This window comes from Anser cygnoides, chromosome 4, assembly GCF_040182565.1.
Source record: "Anser cygnoides isolate HZ-2024a breed goose chromosome 4, Taihu_goose_T2T_genome, whole genome shotgun sequence".
In the NCBI taxonomy this organism is placed as follows: Eukaryota; Metazoa; Chordata; class Aves; order Anseriformes; family Anatidae; genus Anser; species Anser cygnoides.
In genome coordinates, this window is record NC_089876.1 from 15,675,788 (window position 1) to 15,689,751 (window position 13,964).

Below are 13,964 nucleotides of genomic sequence, written 5' to 3' on the forward strand. Positions count from 1 at the left end.
CAAGCAGATAAAATTTAAATCCTGCTTGTTGGTTTTACATTGGTGACTGATGATTGAATGGAGGTGCAGAGCAGAGGTGACTTTAGTTAGGTAATCTCATTGCGCAAATGAACTTTGGACTGTGTTTTCTGGCAAATTTAGGCCGAGAATAAATTATTCTCATTTGAAAAATCACAGGCCCTGTTGGAGCTGTGTTTTGCATCCCATATAAATGCAAAAATACACATGGAGTTAACCCACTGGTAGCTAGGTGCCCCTGAAGTGTGCAGCCCCGTAGTTGCTCAGTCATACAGACGCGTGCTGTTCCTCATGGATGTACCCCATCCTGCAGCCATTCACTTGCCGGGCATCTCCAGAGGGGTGCACCAGCTGCAAGTCATGATATTTTCTTGTTACAACCATTTTCCTTTCTCATGTAGGGCCACTGGACAATGACACGTTTCTGTTTACCTGGATGAAGCTGATCTTCATTCCCATTGCTCCACATGAGGAGATAATTAAGCCTTTTGTAGCAGCTTTGTGATTTCCTAGAGTGCACTGTGCCATACAGGCCCGCTCAGTCTCTCAGTACTGAAGCAAGATGAGTCCTGAGGACTTACATTAACATCTTGACAATTGAGTTGAGCATTATCTGGATGTAAATGCATCCATCCATAACAGGAAAATTTCAAATCCCAGCATCAAAGAATACTTCATTTTTTAATGCTACAAAGTCATATTCCTTCCAGCAAATCAACTGCTTAGTGGTTCACTGCAAATGAAAGATGTTGTTTGATTCCTGGTTCAGATACTTGTATTGGAAACTTCCTTAATACTTATTAGAACCTGCTGAGTCTTAAAACACTTTAGGCAGAGAAAGGGCTTAAATACGTCATCAGGAAAACATCCCAGCTGCTTACCACATGAGAGGATTAAAGATGACAATCCATCAAGGGTGTGATGACTGTGTTCTTTAGGGCACATTACTCTCCTGCATCTATTACACGGATTTCTGGTTTTTGTATTCACGATGCAACAGTCTGTTATGCAACAAATGTCCACACGTTCATGGCCATATGAAGACTTGCACCCAATAGCGAGACAAGAAGATAAGTCCATTTTCTTTCCCTTTGAAATTTCTCTGAGACAAATTACTCCATGTTTCCTAAGCCCTTTGAGCTGGTGTGTTGTACCTGTGTGGACATGAACGCCAAATGCCTGTTACCGTTCCAGCTCCTGGGGCTAGCAGCTCGATCCTCCCACAGCTGTGCCTGTACAAAGCCAAACCCAAGAAAATCAGCGTGCTGCTGAAATGCCAAAATGTGGAACAGTTGCCTAGAACTGTAACTTTTGAGAGATTAGAAATAAGCCTATCACAGGCACCAGTGAGCAACCCTATGAAAATATCACCGTCCAAAAAACTGAACCATTATTTTCTGCTGAACACTTAAAACTTCAAGGCTTGCAGAACCTTGTGTGGTTTCTCCTCCACTTTTGCCTCTCACCTCCGATCTGTAAAGCTCAGTAGGTGAAAGAAATGAGTTCATCTCCTTATTTTTAAGACTTGCTCTATTGGTTCTCACTTCCTTTCTCTCCAACAAAGCTTTAAGTGCATCTTCCTCTTTCAGCCACCTTCTCAATAACATAAGAGCCAAACTGCTGGCTGATGCTTTAACTTTGTGTTGTGGACCACAGAAAACTATCCAGGTAGTCTCAGATGGCGTAAACGTCTAACAGATCAGAAGAAATGTTTGCTTTGTATTATTGATGTTATAAAATTACTGAGGTTAATATGATTATTTATTACTTAACCAATAGTTAGTCCCTAATCGCATTACTGTGAGGCAAATAGGTGAATGGAAGTGAGAAAGGTGTTTATAAAACCAGTCCAGAGCAAGGCACAAATCAGTGGCAGAGCCCAGGTTTGTAATTCCTGCCAGGCTTCTCCACAGATCATTAGAAAACATGGGTTGTTTTGATTGATTGTTTGGTTGGCTGGTTGGTTGGTTGGTTTGCTTTTTTAATGTGGCACAAACAGCATCCTCTGTTTCCCGTACAAAGGAATAGAAATAGGATGCAGCAGCTCACATTTTCCTAAACAGGAGCAGAAAGAGGCAAACTGAGAGAACGGATGATCTTTAAAAATTCAAGGTAATTCCCATAAGCATACAAATACAAGTTTCCAGTGTTGCCTGTACTTTAAAGGATATGCCTAATGCCTGCTTCAAAGTGAAAATGATACAGAAATCATTGAGTTCCTATAGTACATTAAAGTGACATGATAGGATGGTATTTGTACTTTCAATATACTTTCATCTGCAACCAAGTCTACCAGCAGATCATTTAGTACTGAAATGAAACTCCATCAGAAAAGAATATTGGCTTTCTCTCATCATTGGCAGCAGTATTTTATCTGTATTGATTGAATGCACAGGATCCCAGTTTTTAATTCTCAATTAAAATATGAAATACTTAATATTTCAGTGTCGTGTAATGTCATTAGAACATTCAAACAAACAAGATGTTCTATAATAACCACTTCAGAGGTGGCATTTTGACTTTGGCTGGTTTTGCCATAGACGATTGATCTCCTCTTTCAGGTGCATCAAACACTTTTGAAAATTTCGGTATAATTTTGTCTAATGATTCCATCTTAGCTTATGTTAATTTTGCAAGAAAATATGGCTGACAAAGCCAAAGTCACCTAATAGCAGCAACAATAAATTGTCTGTTACATTAGCATCAGCAGGTCTATTGGATGCATTTCCAAAAGTCCTTAGTAATTTGGGGCACAGTCTGAGATGGGCTATTCAGGATCCTCTTTTCCAGATGGTACTCATCATATGCATCCGTGGAAGTTTGTTCTGGTACTAACAAAGTGGAAGTTGGGTGCTCAGAGACTGAAATTTCAAAAATCACAATGTTTTATAATTTAGGCCTAAACATCAAAGCTTTTTGTTTGTTTGCTTTTAGCTATTCTGCAGAGAGAACTCATATTTGCAAAATGGGAACTTTCTCAAATCATTAACTCACACCATGTGGGTTGGCCATGGCTGGTTGAAATACATTCCTCACAAGGAGGAGGAGTAATTCTCCTTCCACAGGAACACCTGTAGCTCTTCTGCATGAACGGCATTTCGTGTGCTCTGCTATCTTAATCTGAGCAAACCAGAACAGAGCCATCCACAGTAAGTGGATGTCTTTGCAGATCATGCCTCTGTTATTTAAAGCTTGACAGTGTCTCAGAGGACAGGATCGCTGTCATGAATCTCTTTTGAAATTCTCCAAAATCCCATGAAGGTCAAGTCTGGGGATGTTCTTAGCCACAAACCTCAGCTTGGGTCTCCCACCCCGCTGTGAGAGGAGCACCCTGCAGTAGGGGAAGCCTAGGAGAAAGCCCCTGGACCTGTCCCTGAAGCCTCAGACCAAGGAGTAGCACCTCTAAAAATCCAGGGAATCCTCTGGCTGATTTGGGGAGCAGGCTCCTTTGGCAGCTCCCAGCACGTTGTGCCTTTGAGGCTGTTGCTTCTTCCTTCACTTTGAGGCAGATGCTGCTCCTCCCAAATCCCACGCCGAGGGGACGGCATGCCAGAAAGAGCATGATTTTTTCCTCGTCTCTGTGTCTATACCGAGCAGGAGACAACTTAGCCGATAATGCTTTCCAAAGATGATATAACGTTACCTCGGGGAGGCTATGCCCCGCGTCCCGTTAGGACGCTGTCATACCGCTTCAGTCCGGAGCACGCGCTTGCTCGTTGCTCCATGGTATACATTGAGCTCCTTCCAGCAGGAGTTTTATAGCACGCTGACAGTTGCTTTAAATTAGAAAAGCTGGCAACTGTCCGAGGAAAGGAGTGGGAGCTTATTTAGCTGAGACAGACAGTTACAAAACTCAATGCACGAGCATCAAGCTTCAAACGAGTTTCGTGAAGTTTATTATTTGTCGTCGAGGCACTCAAATTGGCTTTAACGGATCTTGGATCACCAACAATTACCTGGTGGCTTGAATTTACAGCTCCTACAGCACGACCCGAAAGAAACGTGTTGCTTTTCCTGAAAAAAAATTGGTGTCATCTACTCAAACGTTAAGGTAAGTTGTAACTGATTCTACTTTCCTATTCTGGCTTCTCTGAAATGCATTTAAAGAAGGAAACACAACAGAGAGACTTCTCAGAAAAAAAATAATAATTAAAAAAAATCAGATTTTTGCTGGTATACATGTTTCCATTAGGAATCTGCTGTAGTAGGACTTCTGTGAAATCTGTTTATATATCTTGTAAGAAAGAGTAATAAATTTTGACATGGATGCATATAACTTTCCTATCAGAAAGTTACCAGACATATTTTTTTAAAAATCAAAGACACAATTTGATGGTAAAAAAATATTTATAAATGTCTACCTTTCACGGGGTTTAGGGTGATTTAATTGCTTACAATCATTTGAAATATTTCTTTTATTTAGCTATAATCTTACATTCCATCAACCCAAAATAGATTATAGGTTTTTTCCCTTGTGCATGATTCCAAAATCATTCCAAGTATTCACTTTAACCTTTGTTGCTATGGTTTCATAGAAACTTGTTTTGAAAAAAATAAAAAATAAAAATAAAAAAAAATCTGTAAATACTGAATAAATCATTTTGCTTCAGGGTTGTGCTCTCGCAAAGTTAATCTCCTGAATTTAACGTATTAAACTCTCACCAAAAAGAAAAAAAAAAAAAAAACAAAAAAACACCCATTTGTTATTTTGTTGGGGCATTTATTCTGCATGGGGTTTTCTTTCCCAAGGTCATTTAGCTTTCCGTGCTTCCACTGCTACTGGCAGTATGCTTTGTGGCTGTGTGCTACAGACACACGGAAGGGAGTGGGTGTTGTTAAATAGAGTGCAAGTGATTGAACACAGCCGTGGTGTAGGTAGGTGAGGGTGTAAGTGGATAAGCAGTTTCTTGCTCTCTTGTTTCCCCTGGGTCCCTGGGTTGTGCAGATGGGGCGGAGGCAGCGCTGGCTTGCATGCCAGCTGCCCAAAACATGATACTCACAGCGGTGCCTAATTCTTCTAACCCACTCACTTTCAAGGAAATGATGAAGGTTTTCAGCTGAAGCTTTAGGAAAATATGGGTGTGAGCACAGCATTACCCACAGCCCTTGGAGCCGTGCAAGCTGCGGAAATTTGCTATTACCAGCTCTACTCATTGCTAGAGAAACGGCAACCTGCTTCAGAAATCCCACGACCCATGGTGGAACTCCCTTCTTCCTGCAGTCCCTTGCTCCTTGTTTTCCTTGACATGGGACAGCTTCAGCTGTGCTGCTGGAGTGGATTTTCCCTTTCAGAGCATGTGGAAATGCGGGGCTGTCCTGCTGAGCTCCCGTACTGCCCGGCCCACCCAGGAGACTATGTCCCCATGGGCCATGCTCCACCTAAGAAATGTGTTTAAGAGTAGAGAAACATGGAGTGGGGAGGGCTGGGGAAATGGTGTGGAAAAGCAAAACTGGATGTGGAGGAGCTGATATGCCAGGCCCACTGGAAAGAAGGAAAACCTGAAAGCCTGCCTCCATTTGGGAACCCCTGGGTGAAGTTTTGTGCCAAGTGGGAACCCCACCATCACCATCCTCGCTGAGCTGTGGAAAGGTAGGGCAGGCAGAGGTGTGTCCAACAAGCATTGCCTAGGCAAGGACTATGTGGCATGGGGCCTGGGAAGCTCAATTCCCCTCCTCAGTGGTTGCATATTCCTTACCCTTCCTCCACAACACCCCGCCATCTGAAGGGTAGTGACAGGTAACAGCTGCAAGGCAAGAAGGTGGATGGGAAAACTGAGGGCTGGATTGAGTCCCCACAGGGCAGGATCCTCTGTCCCATTCACCGTGCTGGAGCTCACTTGTATCCTTAATTCTCTGTGAGGTGTCTGCTCGTGGGCCTGCCCCGTATGCTGCAAAGCCTAATGCTCAGGGTCCTTAAACCAGTGCTGCAGCACCGTTACGCATGCTGTCATTGTATGGCCAAGTGACATCCACGTTCCTGAAGACACACATTGCAGATGATAAAACGTGGATTAAGAGAGGCCAGAAAAACTTAACCTCTGAGAGGAGTGAGAATCTGAAGGCTGCAACCTTTTATACAATTAAGAGGCGTTTTAAAAAAGAAAAAAGTAGTGTTTCTGATTCCTAGAGGTTGCTTGTCACAGATACAAGACAGGTCAAACTCCATTTTATCTGCTGGTGTGGATTTTTTGTTGGTCGAAAGGACAGCAAAGCAGTTATGTGACTGACTTGGCAGAAAACTCCAGAGGCTTGGCAGGTTCATCTTGGTGATCAAACAGGGAAAATAAAGGCTGCAAGTGAGATAATTACTGGGCAGATTTACATTTTAGTGGTATGCATCGGGCTGCAACTGTCAGCAAAAGGTTTTCATTTCTGCAAACAGTCTCTCTAAATTAAGAGGTGCAGCTCAGTTGTGTAGTTTCTGTTGGGCAGAAGAAGAAATCCAGATTAGTCCGAGTTCACAGCACTGAAGTAACGTGTTCAGGTTCTCCGTATATTAGGCTTTAGTTTTTATTTTGGAAGAGAAGTGTGGATCTGCTTTAGGGTGTCCAGCCCCAAGCCTCACCTGATGTCGGATGTGGATTGGAAAGCTCAGAGTGATGAAGGCAGCACCGCAAAGGACCTGACTCTAGCCTTCAGAGATGTTTTCCAGTTTCACTAAACGTTGAGCAGGAGGGGATAGGATCATATGATAAAACAGTCTACACATTTCTGTCAGGTGTAAGCACTGGGAAGGGCAGAACTGTTTAGTACGAAGGCAGATTTTATCACAAATAATAATGGGATCAGTTTTAAGGGGAAAGACTAGGCTGTGCACAATGGGAAAATAATCCTGGCAGGGAGAGAGATGTGGTTATAAAACAATCTGAGGGAAAGGGGGGAAAAGTCTCACTGGCTGGGATGTTTCACTTTGTCTGGGCAAACCTCGAAGAAATCTGTGGGGAGCAATCTTTCCTAGGCTGAGAGATGTGAGAGTCCATATGTTGTGCTGGCTTAAATTTATTGGCTTGTGTTCAGTCTATCTACTGGATTTGTCTTCCTCATCTGTATTGTGTCTCTGAGCCCCGAGCGTGGTGCAGCCTACAGAAGTGGAGGCCAGATCTCGAACAAGATTTAGTTGAGATAGTTGGCTGTGCTTGGACACCAGCAGGCCACCCATCCTATTTTCAGCTTACGCTCTCCCCTCCTCCTTTGGAGAGACCCCAAACCCAAAATCAGACACCCTGCTATAAACAGGAACATCTGGAAAAAGCCAGAGGTTAAAGCAGGGGGAAGGAAGAGAACTGTTCCGTTATGGGATGCTTTTTAGGATGTATTGTAATTCATGCACTCTGCTTTATTTCTCTCAGTGTTTGCTACATTCTTTTAATAAATATATTTTTCTTTCATTAAAAAAAAAAAAAATGAGGATGGAGAGGATATTAATAAGGAAACAAGACCTGAAATGTAGTTTAAAAAATGTGCAGCAAAAACAGGGAGTGACACTGCTATGAAAACAAGAAGGGCTCAAAGGGCAGGGCTAAAGAGGTGTGTGTCCAGCCTGCTCTCCCCACCTCTTTCCTTTCGTCCAGTGGGCCTCGTCACTGACTCCAGGCCAGCGTGGGGGACCTGGTCTGGGAGCTGCTGCGAGAGGGACCTCCCATTTCTTTACACTTCAGAAAAGAAAAGGAAAAAAAAAAAAGAGAGAGAGAGAGAGAGAGAAAGAGGGAAAAGTCTTCACTTTTTTTGTATTGCTCCGGGAAAACTCTCCATTTTCTTGGAGGGAGAAGCTCCCTCCTGCTGGAACATGTGTCTTCTGTTCTCGCTTGCTGTTAGGACTGAGGACCGAAAGTCTTTTCCCTTTTCAGCAGTCCATAAAAACTTGATGTTACGCCAGTCTTGCTAGCCCTGCACTGATGTTCCTGCACAGCTCTGGTCTGCTGTGCCTTAAAGCACCTGGGGACCGATCCCCCCCCCTGACACATCCCAGGCTATGTTTCATGTCCTTTCTCATGTAGAATTTCTTTTCACTGTCACTAGTAGAAATGGCTCTTTGGCGATGTATCAGAGAAACACCTAGGTTACTTTTTGCATCCATTGCTCACTGCAGACGCCATGTCAGTATTTTGTTACAGAGCGATTGGCTCCTTTGAGACGTTATGAGGTCCAGCTCTGCACAGATATGCTCTGCAGGTTATCTGCCAGAGCCTGGCCTTTTTTGGCCCTAAAGACCGAGAACAGGCTTTGATCACAGCTCAGCTTTAGAAACTCTCCCTGTCCCAAATGTTTTCAATGTCTCTTCAGTTCCTCTTCAGTACCCCTTTCCTCCTGTAAGTTACCTATCTGGTATTCTCCTTTCTGTAGTCCTCCCATTTTCCTGGTGCATCTGCATGCTTACCCAGGGGATCCCCCTTTACCACTTCCTTGAGGAGGCTTTGGGGGGGACCCTGCTAGCATCCACTCCTTCCTGAAACCATAGTGGTCGCTGGGCCATCCTGTAACCCCTGCTTAAATAATGTGGGGCTGTAGTGTAGCTCTAAATCTTCCAGATAGCTGACTTCACGATGGCTGGGAGAAAGACCCAAGCTACTTTGGCCTCTCTGAATTACAGTTCCTATTATTCAGTGCAGGCATTCCTGCTAGAAAGTGGTCACACATGTCAGCAGATGACCTCTTGAGCACCAGCTCTGAGGTGGGGCAGGGAGAAGTCATTCCAGAGAGAGGTGGTGATTTTTGAGTGGGAACAGGATAGTTTACACTCCGGCAAAGCAATTCCCTTAAAGGTGTAAAGTACAGGTTGTAGCTCCCACTTCTCTCTTGGAGGAAGGAAATGTTCCCTTCTGTCCCCACAGCATGGGTAAAAGGAAAATAAATAAATAAATAAAAATAAATAAAAATAAAAATAAAAACAAAACAAAATAAAAATAAAAAAGTACCCAAGTCAACTTTATTGCACTATTATCTGAATATATATCTGAATGGCCCAATAAGAATGCAAAGATCACGTTCTCCTGAGCGTATTACAGCATTTAAAAGAGCAGCATTGGAGGTCAGACAGAGGAAAACAGCTTAAGCAGAACAATCAGGGCCAATGGTTCTGGCTAGCTGTGAAACAGGCCATCATACTCACCTTTGTCTCCCGCACCCCCCGAGAGCAGGTCCCCCCATGGGGTCAGGGGCTCTGCTGCCCACTCGGGAGGGTGAGCAATGCCTTCAGCACAGTGAGAGGGCACTGCACCAGCAGAGAGCTTTTGGTTTCTCTGGAAGGGGGTGTATCAGCTGCATTTCACCATATTTTAAGCTTTACAGCTAGGTTGTACTGCTTTACATCAGAGTGGGGGTGTGGAGGCTGCATTTTTGGAGGAAAAGGACCACAAGCGGCCTTCAGTAGTCCAAGGAGAATGAAGAGTTTCCTTTGCAGGACTGAATAGGACAGCTCCCTGCATGCAGCTCAGCCGTGGCTTTGTAGCCTTCTTTAGGCAGAACTGCAATTGAAAGTTTTAGTGCCTGGCATTTCTCAGACAGAAATATATTTACATTGCATCACACCTCAGTGATGCCTCCCACGCCTCCAGGAATTGTCCAGATCGTCATACCCTTACTGTACAGCCAACATACAGTGACTGCTGGGTGTTTCTTGCACTGACAGAGAAATTATCTTGCTCTGAAAGAGCTAATGGATTACTTGAAAACCTTGGATAAATGCACATAATCCTCAAACATATCTGGAGAAGACAGCCAGGCAGAAAATGAGGGCATCTTGGCAGCAGGAGTTACCTGTCAGAAACCTCCTGGCATCTCATGTTCTCCCCTTCTACAGGCCTGTTCTGTCCTCGCAGCCTGAGGCTGCAGTCTGAGAGTTTTGATTGTCAAAAACTGGAACAAAAACCCAGCCAGCGCATGTAAGAAGTCTGGTTCTGCAGTCCTAGTAATCCTCTGCAGTGAGACCCAGGCCTCTTTGAAGGGGTCACATACAGGGATGCAAGGATCAGGTTCATCATGGGTGCAGCTCCACGGACACCCAGGTTATATTTTTTAGGTTGCTACGTCTGGCAGGATTGAGCCTGAGCTTTGCACTTCAGTGAAGAGTGGCTCACTCCAAGGAAGGTTATTTTTGTACCTCCCTCATGAGGTGAACGTCCATGCAGATGCTTTCATGTGGTTTACCTTCTGGCCATTTTCAGCCTGCCTCGGCGATCAAAAAGTTGTATCGCTTCTCCAGAGATATAGACAGGTTATAAAACATTTCAGTCCCCTAAACCGGCACCCTTTCCTCCATCAGAAGAGATGGTGGGACAGCGCTCTGTGTGCGCTCGCTGCCATCATCGCTCATGCTTGTACGACCTCTGCGGTTCTTCTGGAACGCGGTCTGGATTCCTTGCGATTAGGACGAGATGATCCCATAGCAGAAACAGTTTCACTCGCGTGGAAGAGCTGCCAAGATACCCTTAAAAGGCAGGATCTGCCTAGCGCGCGCTGCTGGAAGCCTTCACCGCTGCTCCGGCCCGCCTCAGAAACCGGCCCGGCCCGGCCCTGCGACAGCCATGGTCCTCCTCCGCCCCACACAGCGGGGAGAGGCCAGGTCCCTTGGGTCCTCGTGGTCAGAAATCGGCAGCACCGTGCCCAGGCCCTGGCACCAAATCCCCTCCAGCATCCCAGCAGCTCGCCGGGCAAGTTTGCTGCATGTGCCTCCTTCCCAGTGTGTCAGCGGAAGCAGATGTTTCTAATTTATCACTAAAAACAAACAACTTAATCCCAAAAATATGCGGCAGCAGGGGGACTGGAGGGAGCCTTCCACTTAAAGCTGATTTATAAATTGGATAATTAAGGTTAATTTGGCCTTGAATGAAGTGAATGTGTGTCTGATATTGTTACCGGTGCTTCCTCCTTGTAATTTTTGCAAGTCCTTGGAATCACTAAACGTCCAAGGTCTTTTAAACCTGAGGTAATGAAACGCTTTCCTGCTATGCTGGCCGAAAGTGGCTGGCATTGCTTCCTTTAATCAGCGGTTCTAATATTTATCTATTTAGGCCTCTGGAGCTTTATTTGTGTATAACAGACGCTGCAGCCCTCTGTCGCATGAGTGCCAAAGGCAGGCCCCACTGCAGCTCCAGCACGCACCCTTCCTGCTCCTGAAGGCGTTATTTCATCTCCACTCTCAGAGAGCAAGCACTCCAACTGAGCACGGTGCTTGGGTGAGACCCATAAATTTATTGGTATTGCCTGTAAAACGCATGGCCAACAGGTCAAGGAGGTGATTCTCTGCTTTGCTATGCCCTCATGAGACCCCACCTGGAGCCCTGCACTCAGCTCTGGGGCCCACAGCACAAAAAGGACATGGACCTGTTGGAGTAGGTCCTGAGGAAGGCCCTGAAGATGATCAGAGGGCTGGAGCACCTCTCCTGGGAAGAAAGGCTGAGAGAGTTGGGGTTGTTCAGCCTGGAGAAGAGAAGGCTCCGGGGAGACCTTACATCAGTCTTCAATACTTAAAGGAGGCTTATAGGAAAGATGGAGAGAGACATTTTCAGCAGGACCTGTAGTGATAGGACTAGGGGTAGTGGCTTTAAACTAAGAGAGGGTAGGTTTAGATTAGATACTAGGAAGAAATTCTTTACTATGAGGGTGGTGAGGCACTGGAACGGGTTGCCCCCAGAATCTGTGGATGCCCCATCCCTGGAAGTGTGCAAGGCCAGGCTGGATGGGGCTTTGCACAGCCTGATCTAACAGAAGGTGTCCCTGCCCATGGCAGGGGGGTTGGTCTAGGTGATCTCTAAAGGTTGTTTCCAACCCAAACCATTCTATGATTCTATAATACTGTATTGGTGTTGGAGGCCGCGGCTAACCTCAGAGTGCCTGAGCATGTGCACTTATACTGAATAAACTATATATTTACCTGACACATACTTCACACCATCAGTTCCTAATGCTTAAAGGTTGTGTTATTATTTATTTTAAAGGGCTCTTTTTCAAGCAGCTTGGCACCTAGCCATAGCATGTCTATCATTCACAGGCAGCACTGAAGTAGCAGCAATGCGGTAGCCTTAAAAAGACTTTAAAAATTCCTGGAGACTCGACAGCAACACCAGCCCAATATTGCAGAAAGTCTTTATTAGGGGGCTGCTACCAGAAGCCTATGCGCCTTGCGTTTGCAAAAATTTCTGTGTTCAATGAAGCTCATTTATGTAAGAAATGGATGGCTGTACTGATTTCTTCAACCTCAAACACCTTTAAAAACATAGGAACACTGTTCAGTGTGTCTTTTCCCAGTAGATGTTGCAGTGATCCCCATTCCTGTTATGCCAGTGCCTGTGCTGCAGCAAAGGATGCAATGTCACGCAGGCTGTCCCTTCTGGCACTCTTGCAGATCAGAGTAAGCCCCTACAGCCCCGCGTATGGGGGTGCATTTACTGCAGCCAGGGCACAGCACTCTGCTTTTGGAGGTTTTGGTTTTCAGGTGTAATAATCAGCAGGAGAGCGAGCTGAAAGCAAATGCTATCTAGCTTTTTCTGGGAGCATGGGGAATTAAACCTTACACTGGAATGGTGGTAAAGCTGTGAGATGATGTTGCGATGATCGGCACTCATCTCCTCAACAATCTCTTCTGCTGTGAGTAGCATCTCCCAGGGCTGGACCAGTTGGGAAACCCTTCTCCTCCATTAATTCTATTAAATGGTAGAATTAGACAATGTACCAAAATTGCAAAGTACTGCTCGTCAAGCCTGAATTTCAGGTAGGTTAAATGGAAGAGTGAAGGAGACTATAAGAATAACAGAAGGAAAACAGAGTCAACCATGGAGCTAAGAATAGGAATCAGATCCCTCAGCACTCTGCTCCAGCTACTACACTCCCTTCCCTCCCATAGACAATATCCATAAAGTGATCTGGGAAAACAGTGGGTTTGAGAGGATTACTGAAGACAATTGTAGCAACATTGAGCTTGCACGGAGCTGAAGCAATTCTATTTTTGGACTAAACAAGTGAAAAAAAATTAACTCAATCCAGACAAGTCTGTGCTGCTCAAGCAGTTTTAAGTTACATTAATGAGAGCTCCAGCACCAGTTTATTCTGAAAAGCTGCAATCTGCTTTTCAGTTTTGCAGCATTTTCCCAAATGGAGAAGCCATATGTCATTACATTAGTTTGTACTAGCAATGTAGTCCTTTACTTCTTGCAAACTGGGATGCATGTCAAATGCTGCTATACACTTTAAGTCACTTCTTCCCTACATAGTTAAAGAGGTGCCTTTTTTCATGCTGTACTTATGAGGGGGTGGCCAGGGATACCTTTGTGTAAGAATATCTCATGCTTACTGAAAGGAGACTGGTTGCAGCTCATAGCAATAAAGGAACATGTCATTTAGATGTGTCTAACCACTTGGTCTAAAATAGCCTCTGATGAAGTAGCAGTATTTAAAATGAGTTTTGTTTTTGGGTGAAGATACACACCACAATGAAAGAGTGAGACTCTCTTTGCCTTCAAGCATCCACAGTCTTCATCCATGTTTCCAGACCTCTAAAAGGCAAGGCAATTTATTGCAGAATCCTTTCAGACCACCGGATGGAAGATCACACAGCTCCTGAGATGCAAGTTCAGGGCATTTGTATGTGCTCAAGATTTGCTTCTGATGGGTTTTAATGGCATATGTTGTTTATGTTCTGAGACTATACACTCAGTGAAACATCCAAAAACAAATGTTCAGCCCCCATGGTGTCTGGTAAAAGCCCTGAGGACGAACTTTGTTGTGGCTATAAAGCCATCGTTGCTGTCAGGTTCTGAGTCCTCCTTGTGTGGCACCCACACGACCAGGAAGGCATTATATGTACTCCTACACATTTCTGAGCCAGAACTTCAGCTGGTGTAAATTAATTATGCTGCTTTTGCAGTCCATGCAGCTGTATCAATATATGTCAGCTCAAGATCTGGCCATTCAGGTTTCAAGACTGAGAAGCTGTGTGCACAAGATAGTAT

At 44.7% G+C, this 13,964-nt stretch overlaps 1 protein-coding gene across 1 annotated transcript in view; it reads left to right on the forward strand.

Annotated features, from left to right (window-relative positions):
• The first annotated feature begins 3,558 nt into the window (after positions 1 to 3,558).
• The window catches only part of C1QTNF7 (C1q and TNF related 7), a 51,873-nt gene continuing 41,467 nt past the window's right edge, over positions 3,559 to 13,964 (forward strand). Inside the window, exon 1 of the mRNA XM_013180071.3 lies at positions 3,559 to 4,069. The gene's annotated coding sequence lies outside the window, so the exon portion shown is untranslated. The remainder of the gene's footprint in view (positions 4,070 to 13,964) is intronic.